Here is an 8,501-nt window from a genome sequence, read left to right on the forward strand (position 1 = left end):
TATCTATCTATCTATCTATCTATCTATCTATCTATCTATCTATCTATCTATCTATCATCTATCTATCGTGTATGAATGTTTGGCCTGCATGTATGTTTATTCACATGTATGTGCCTGGTGCACATGGAATCCAGAAGTGTTGTCAGATCTCCTGAAACTGGATTTATAGTTGTAGGCTACCATGTGGGCACTGGGAACTGAACCCAGGTATTGTGGAAGAGCAGTCAGTCCTCTTAACCATAGAACAATTTCTCCAGTATCCCTTGTATTTCTTAATGGAAATTATTTTTAGAGAAAGATCTGTGGTTGCTGTATAATATATAGAACACATTGAAAATTGTTGTGACCTTTTGCCTAACAGAATTATTGATAAATACTAAATTCCACAAATAAAGTATTGTGTTTCATTACACCAGAACACCATTCAGTATTAATTTGCCACAATGTACTAACCTGTGTTGAAATAGTGTTCTTAGTAGACCAAGAGATTTGCTTTTGTGTAATGTCTTTTACAGGAAATGACTAGATTAAATACAGGACATAATAGGTTTGTGCTTGCTTTGGAGTATGGGTGGCAATGAGAAATAACTACAAACGGGAAGGAATATCTTTTGAGTTGATGAAAACATGTTCATATAGTTTTATGCCGTTTTATCATGTGTGTAAAAGCTGTCACAGTATAGATGCAGAACTATTCAATGATCACAACAATCTTGCTCAAGTTTCTCCTTTGTGGATGTATTTATTTGCAATATACATAAGAGCTTATATACTGCCATGTAAAAGGGAAGTAATAAGGTTCATCAAAGATACCTCTTCACTGTGAAAATTAAGTGTTAAAGTGGTATGATAATAATCAAGCTGAATAGAAATAAAATATAAAGTATGTTCAATATGTAGGTACATGTAATTTTTCTATTAAATATTGATTTAATATTCATACAACCATAGAATGTCTTTGGATCCAATGCACTCCACATTCTTTTCTCTCCAGTTTCTTTCCTATCCCCTTGCTTTCTTATTTTTTGTGCTCTCTTCTTTCTTAAGGCAAACACTTCAATAATTAGGCTATCTCCCCAGCCCCTGATCTTTTTAAATAAAAAAATTTAATATCCACAGAGTTTATTTTGTACTGTCTGCATGTGCATGTGTGTGAGACTTTACTAGTTTTATGTCGACTTGACAAAAGCTAGAGGCATCTGAGAGATAACTGTCTTCTCCATTTCTTAATTGAGAAAACACCTTCATAAGATCAGGCTGTGGGAAAACCTATAAGACATTTTCTTAATTAACAATTGCTGTGGGAGGGCCCAGCCCACTGTGAGAGGGGCTACCCTAGACTGGTGGTCCTGTGTTCTATAAGAAAGCAAGGAGGGCAAGCCAGGAAGCAGCACTGCACCAATAGTCTCTGTATTAGCTCCTGCCTTCAGGTTCCTGCCCTGCTTGAGTTCCAGCCTCCACTAATGTTGATGATGAATTGTTATATGGAACTGTGAATGAAATAAACCCTTTCCTCCCCAAGGTTCTTTTGGCCATGGTGTTTTAATCACACCAGTAATAACTGTAACTAAGACAAGGGCCATCTACTGGAGCATTCCTGGAGAAAAGTAGCTTTCACTTTCCCAGCAGCCATTAAAAGCAAGGGGCTCTTCAGATTTGCATGGGATTTAGTTACAGATGCTTGGGAGACACCATGTGAGTGCTGGGAGTCAAACCCTGCTATCTGTGAGAGAAGTCAGTGCTCTTAACTGCGGAGTCATCTTTTAAGTCCTCCTCAACTGTGAGATTTTTAGGCTCTTTTCCATCTGAATCATTACCCATGCTTTATGCTGTTGCCATGGACAACATTGTTAGTCATCCTTGAGAGTTTGCTTGCTCTCATTCCCACAGACAAGCCATAGCCAGTGTATATGTCAGGTGTCTGTGAATGTTCTGAGCTTTGTAGTCAAAATGCTCAGAATTTTCCTACCATTTCCGTTGCCTTGGTTTGAGTTATCCTAACTTCTTGCATGGGTTATAAGAATATCATCTATATCGTTTTGAATTGACTTTTAGCAACCCAATCTAATTGACTCCTCCTTCATTTCCTCTCTTAGCATTTATTTCAAGGCAGAATATTACTGATCATTTCAATGTCAACTAGCCAATGATGAGAATCACCTGAATAGAGAGCCCCAATTTAAAAACTGTCCTGATTGTGTTGATTGAGTCTTTTACGAAAAGCCACCATGATTGTAGGCAGCACCTTTTGGTAGCATCCCCTTTTCAAGCTCTGCTCACTCATTTTTATTATTTCTTTCTTGCATTTGTATGGTAAATTGCTATATTCTAGTTCCTATATGTTTTAGATCTGAAGTTTCTTTTTCGACTTCCTATTTACTATTAATATTCTTATTTTGTTCATATGTAATTTTACTATCTTTGTTCATATTTGCCTTTATTTTTATCACATTTACCATTATTGTTTTTATAGGATTTTTCTTTTTTTTGTGCCATGTGAGATTTTTTTTGACAATTTTTGTTGTTCTTACTTTCATTAAAGGATTTTTTTCTTGGTATATTGTTGTTGCTGTTGATAATGTGTGTGTGTGTGTGTGTGTGTGTGTGTGTGTTAAGTGGTATACTTAAACTTATAGCATGTTAACTCTAGGTATCAAATTCTCTTTCTTATTCACTGTTTGCTGATCTTTGCCCTTTTATTTGTAGAATATCTCTTTTCCAGACTGCAAGAGAAGCCTAAAATTGGGATGTTTTCTGAGCCAGTGTCTTTCATTGGTCGTATAAAATAACTTTTAGCTTTGCCTGCATTTGTGGTTTCTTTTTATTCCTCTAGTCTTTAAATGCTTAACTGCTTAAAGAGGAAACAGCTAAGAAGGAAAAACTCCAAGATGCTGCTTATAAGTCTTTGGTGAGAATAGAAATTTAAGAAAGAAAGAAAGAAAGAAAGAAAGAAAGAAAGAAAGAAAGAAAGAAAGAAAGAAAGAAAGGGAGGAAGGAAAGAAGGAAGAAAGGAAGGAAATTCCAGCAATTGGCCACCTCTGTATGCACCTCTACAATCAGAAGCAGCAAACACCAATCAGGACACAGAGTCTCAGTATTTATATCTCAGTATTTAGAAGATAAGATCTTTATTTCTCAAATTGCTGCCTGTAGTGGGGTTGAGGACTAGGGACAGAGAGAGTGCTCATAGGTTAAACCAACAAAACTTAATTATAATTTACTGTTGTGCCTGAAAACTTACTCAGATTGACCTCAGAGCTCCAAAATAATACAATTCCTGCTTGTGTAATAGTAGTTGAAGAAGCGAGAAGAGCTACTGGCATCACCTGAAGACTTTTCTCTCATGTATCTGTATTTTTAGGTTAAAATTTTAGTATAACTGTTGCAGAAATGCTTTGAAATGTTGATAAAAATACTTATTCCCTGCCTGCACCTCCCGCAAACTTCTTATTTGGTTTATTATCTCACTTAAAGTTAAAGCCAAAGAGTATTGACCAAGGGCTACATAGCTCATGTAATGTTGTGCCCCCTGTTCTAGTCATTGCTACCTTGTACCTGATTCCTCAAATACTCCCAGATACTCTTGATTCAGAGTTGTGTGCTTTCTGTTCCTGTAGGAATATACTTTTCTCAGATATCTATTTCATTTTGTTTTCTTAGATGCTTTTGCTGTGTACTCTAGGCTGGCCTCAAGAACATAGTAATTTCCCACTGTTGAAATTCCCTGTATGGACTATAAATTACAGCTCTCTACCATGCCTAGCCTTTCCTCAAATATCTCAATGTCATTTCTTCTTATCAATGGTAGATCTTTTCTAATATGTTGCTTTCCTGTTGAGTTATTTTCTGATTTCCACTACTCTTGTTCCCATCTAATTTCAATGTTATCTGTAGAATTTAGAACTATCTAACATACTGTAGACTTAATTGCAAACAATTTGACTCTGTTGGATAATGCAACTCCATGAAGGCAAGAACTTTTTTGTTTGTTTGTTTTTGTCTGTTTCTGTGTCCCTGGTATACAGTGAATGTTCCTTAAATATCTATTAAATGACAGAATCAACATATGTGTCACTTAGTAAAGGTTTCGTGAAAACTCCAAGTTTAAAAGGGGACATCATTTCAGAGTCCAGGAGATCTTTAATAAGAGGACTGTTTTTTACAGGAGTTGTCCATATTCATTGTGAAACAATTTAATTTCTTTTTTTTACAACCATCCTTTTTATTTATCTATTTTTTTATTGGATGTTTCATTTACATTTCATATGTTATCCCCTTACCCCATCCCCCAACCCTGCCCAGGAACCCTCTATCCTCTCACCCCTCCTCCTGCTTCTCTGCGGATGTACCCCTACCTACCCCACCACTCCCACCTCCCCACCCTCAAATTCCCACCCACTGGGGCATCCAGCCTTCATGAGACCAAGGATCTCTTCTCCCACCTATGCCTGACCTGGCCCTCCACCCTTACATACAGCTGGAGCCATGGATCCCTCCCTAAGTGCTTCCAGGCTGGTGGTTTAGACCTTGGGAGCTCTGGTTGGTTGGTATTGTTGCTCTCCTCATGGGGCCACAAACCCTTTCAGCTCCAACAGTCTTCAGTGTAACTCCTCCATTGGGAATCCCATGATCAGTTCAATGGCTAGCTGTGAGCATCTGCCTCTGAATATGTCAGACTCTTGCAGACTTCTAAGGAGACATCTATATCAGGCTCTTATCAGCATGCACTTCCTGACTTCCACATCAGCATCTACCTTTGGTGAGTGCACATGGGATGGATACCCAGGTGGAACGGTCTTCAGACAGCCCCTCCTTCAGTTCCTGTCCCTCACTTTGTCTCCATATTTGCTCCCTTGAGTATTTTGTTACTCCTTCTAAGAAGGACTGAAGCACTTCCACTTGGTTTTCCTTCTTCATGGGCTTCATGTGGCCTGTGAGTTGAATCTTGAGAGTGGCATACTCTCATACTCAGAGTAGCATGTGTATTATGTGGAGATGACAAAGAAAGTATTCTACGGTTGGAAGAAAAAGAAACATATGTTATACATTTATTACCTTTAATATGTCCTTATTTTATTTTAAAATTAATTAAACTATATTTTAAAATATAATTAAACTATTCTCTTGCCCCATGTTAGCTCAAATAACAATTTTTGCAAGCTACACCATTATGTGGACACAAAAATGAGGCAAAATTTATGTCTAACACAGTTAAAGATGCTGAATTTTTACTTCTATATCTCTTCTTGCTTCAGCTGAATCCCTTAATCCTGGGGTGTAGTTACTCATAAGACCATCTTAAGATGACAGCTGCACTGCAGAAACTGACCTTAGCAATTCCAAAGCCTATCTACAATGGACAAACCCCCTCAACTCACTGAATATGAAACACATAGGCATACCATCTGCAGATGGTCATATTGGGTAGATATCCAAGTTGTCATTCAGCCTATGGAAACTATAAGAAACTGCAGATGAAGGAGGGGGCTGGACTTGCAGTGTACTAGCTTGCTCTAGGCCCACTAACATAAAATAAACCTGAATTCTCCAACATTAGTGTGCTGCTTGATCCTTTGCTGGTCAGTTTTTTTCACAACACAGTAAATTCACAAAATGTTTCTATTTCCAGATGTGGTCAAGAGAAATTGTCCTTCAAAAGTTATTTACTGAATACATGTATAAGGGACTGAAATGTTTTTGGAAATTCAAGATGAGTTATGCTTCTGGTGTCTACTGAGAGTATAGACTGAGAAGTCATTAATGATGGGGCAGTGTTGAAAACTCTGGAGAATAAACTTATGGAGAGAGCATGTGGGGCCCACCACGAGATACCAATGTTCTGGTCACTGGGAAATACCAATGTCCTGTTCACCAGAAAATACCAATGTACTGTTAAAAAAAAAAAGTAAGGATTAAAGAAAAGGTTCTCAGATAAACCAGAGCTGAAAAAAGAAAGAGATGTGTGATTTTATAAAGGCTTGTGTTTTGTTAAGGAGACAGTCTGTTGTGTGACAAGACTTTACCTAGGGAAAGGCAACACACATGTCTACTCACTCCTGACAGGAAGCCCATGACAGGCCAAAGTAATATCAAAGTCTAACTTAGTGAACCAATGAGTTTTATTGGGATTAACTACAGGAATATGATGAGTGGTTACTTAAAGGCTCAGAAATGACTAAAAGACAATTGAATGACCAAATCCAATACCAACAAGGGTGACATCTTACAAAAGCTAGGAACCTCAAGCACACTGCTAAGGCTGTAGACAGCTCAAGAAGTTAGAGTGTCCTTTCCAAGTGTTTCAAGTTGATTCAGGCAGCTCAGCTGGTTTAGGCTTCTTCCATGCTACTGGTCTGGTCTAAGATTTCCTTGCAGCTTATCTGAGAATCTTCTTTGCAGTTTGACTTGTTAGAGGGTAACTCTCAGTTGTCTTTATTGCTTACTCTGGGAGGAAGGGAGGATGGGAGGAAGGGAAGGAGGGAGGGGACTTGTGAATCTGGTCTGTTTCAGGGACTTCTTGAAGGTCTTCTGAGTTGTTTACTTTCTGTTTTAAGGAGCTTCCTTGGGAGATGGAAAGTTTCAATCTTAGAGGAAACTGCCACACAATACGGGCAAAGTAAAAGAGAGGTTATATAGATCTGTGAACATGGATTAGTGGTAGGGTACTTGCTCAGCATGCCTGAGGCTCTGGTTTCAATCCTCAATGCATAAAGAATACAAGAATGAAAGGAAGGAAGAAAAGAAAATGTAGGTAAAAAAGAGAAATGTAGGTAAAAATTACAGCACACTTAAAATGTAAAGTGATCAAAATGATGGAGTAACATATATGGGGTGACACAAAATCAGAATAGTAAACTTAGGTCAGATCATGTGTCATGCTAGAGAATAGGGCCAGTTTATTAAAGGCTATGAGGAGCAAGGAGTATATTTTTCAAGAATACTGACATGAAAGGAATGATTGCTTCATTATTGAACATTTATTATAGCTGTTAGTCCTGCTGCCTTCTTTGTCCATGGATTCACTCAGCATTCCTATCCACAGGTTCTTTATCTGTGAATTTAACTAATATGATGTTTCACATTTCCTAAAAGGCCTCTACCTAGTCCTTGATTTGACATTCTTTCAGTGTTGAAAAGCAGCTGGTACATATGAACTGGTTATCAGCCCCAGACTGCATAATAAACCTAGAAATCCTATGTATGCAGGTCATAGCTAACATCAAGGCTACAACTGTCCTTTGCACTGGAGCTGGTAATGATGCCATTTATGCTTCCTGCCACCATGAAAACACATGTCTATGGGGACAGTGATGACTATAGTTAGAAACTTATATAAACATAAACACTGCTGCTCCTCTTCTCTATTTCACTGCCTTTAATAGCTTCTCTCCCTTTTTAATAGGTGGCTTGTGACAAAGTCAATATGTATAGGCAAATCATGCAGGTCCTTGATGTGTTTGGTGAGTATCATCCGGAACAAATGCTGAACCTTGCTTCTTTCCTCCCAGAGAACTCTCATTTGTTTCTCTTGTTTAGAGGTAGGAAGCCCAGTGGGAAACCAGAATAGGTGAAGCTTCTTTCAGACACATTAGTCTTTAGAAGGGCTGGAGGATACTATATGGGACTTCATATGTGACATGTTCAAATTCCACTGTGAGTAAGCAGCTATGGAAGAATGCAGAAACAGTGATTTTGTTACAGCATGCTTTGCCAAGTAGCCACATTGTTTACACATGCAGCCAGATGCACCGTAATTCCACCCGTTGTGATCATAATACAGAATAGATAAGTCGTGTGAAAAGGTCTATGTCTTTTTCTTTTCACTGTTGTGAGCAAATAGCATCTCAGAATTGTTTATTAAAGAATGACTCATCAGTTGTGTCTGGGCTCTACAACTCTGCATTTTGATTGGTTGTAGTTTTCTGTAGTGGTTTTCATCTGTTGGAAAATTTCCTTGATGAGGGGGTGAGAGTTATACTTACCTGCACATATAGGGATAACTGTTTAGAATGTAGTTAGGTATTATGTTGGCTTAGAACAGAGGTGGTTGTATGTTCTCCTCCAAGACATATGGCTTCACTAGTGCTGGATAGTTGCTAGCCTTCCAGCATGTGGCATGATTTCCCTCTTAATAATTGGGCTTTAAGTTGAGTTAGAGAGCTGTAAGATTCAGAGAAACAGTTTTGTGTATGGTTAGTGCCTTGCAAATTCTCTCTTTTCCAGGTAAGACTATTTATTGTTGTAGACATAGTTCAGGCCATGTTTGGGTGGCCAAGTTGGTGAGACATCATGGGTGTAGCTTCTCTGACATTTCTAAGAGATATAATTCTCTCTCTCTCTCTCTCTCTCTCTCTCTCTCTCTCTCTCTCTCTCTCTCTCTCCCTGTCTGTCTCTTTCTCTCTGTCTCTTTTTGTCTCTCTGTCTCTGTCTGTCTGTGTGTCTGTCTGTCTCTCTACACACACACACACACACACACACACACACACACACACACACACACA

Source organism: Grammomys surdaster, unplaced genomic scaffold (assembly GCF_004785775.1).
Source record: "Grammomys surdaster isolate TR1022 unplaced genomic scaffold, NIH_TR_1.0 226, whole genome shotgun sequence".
In the NCBI taxonomy this organism is placed as follows: Eukaryota; Metazoa; Chordata; class Mammalia; order Rodentia; family Muridae; genus Grammomys; species Grammomys surdaster.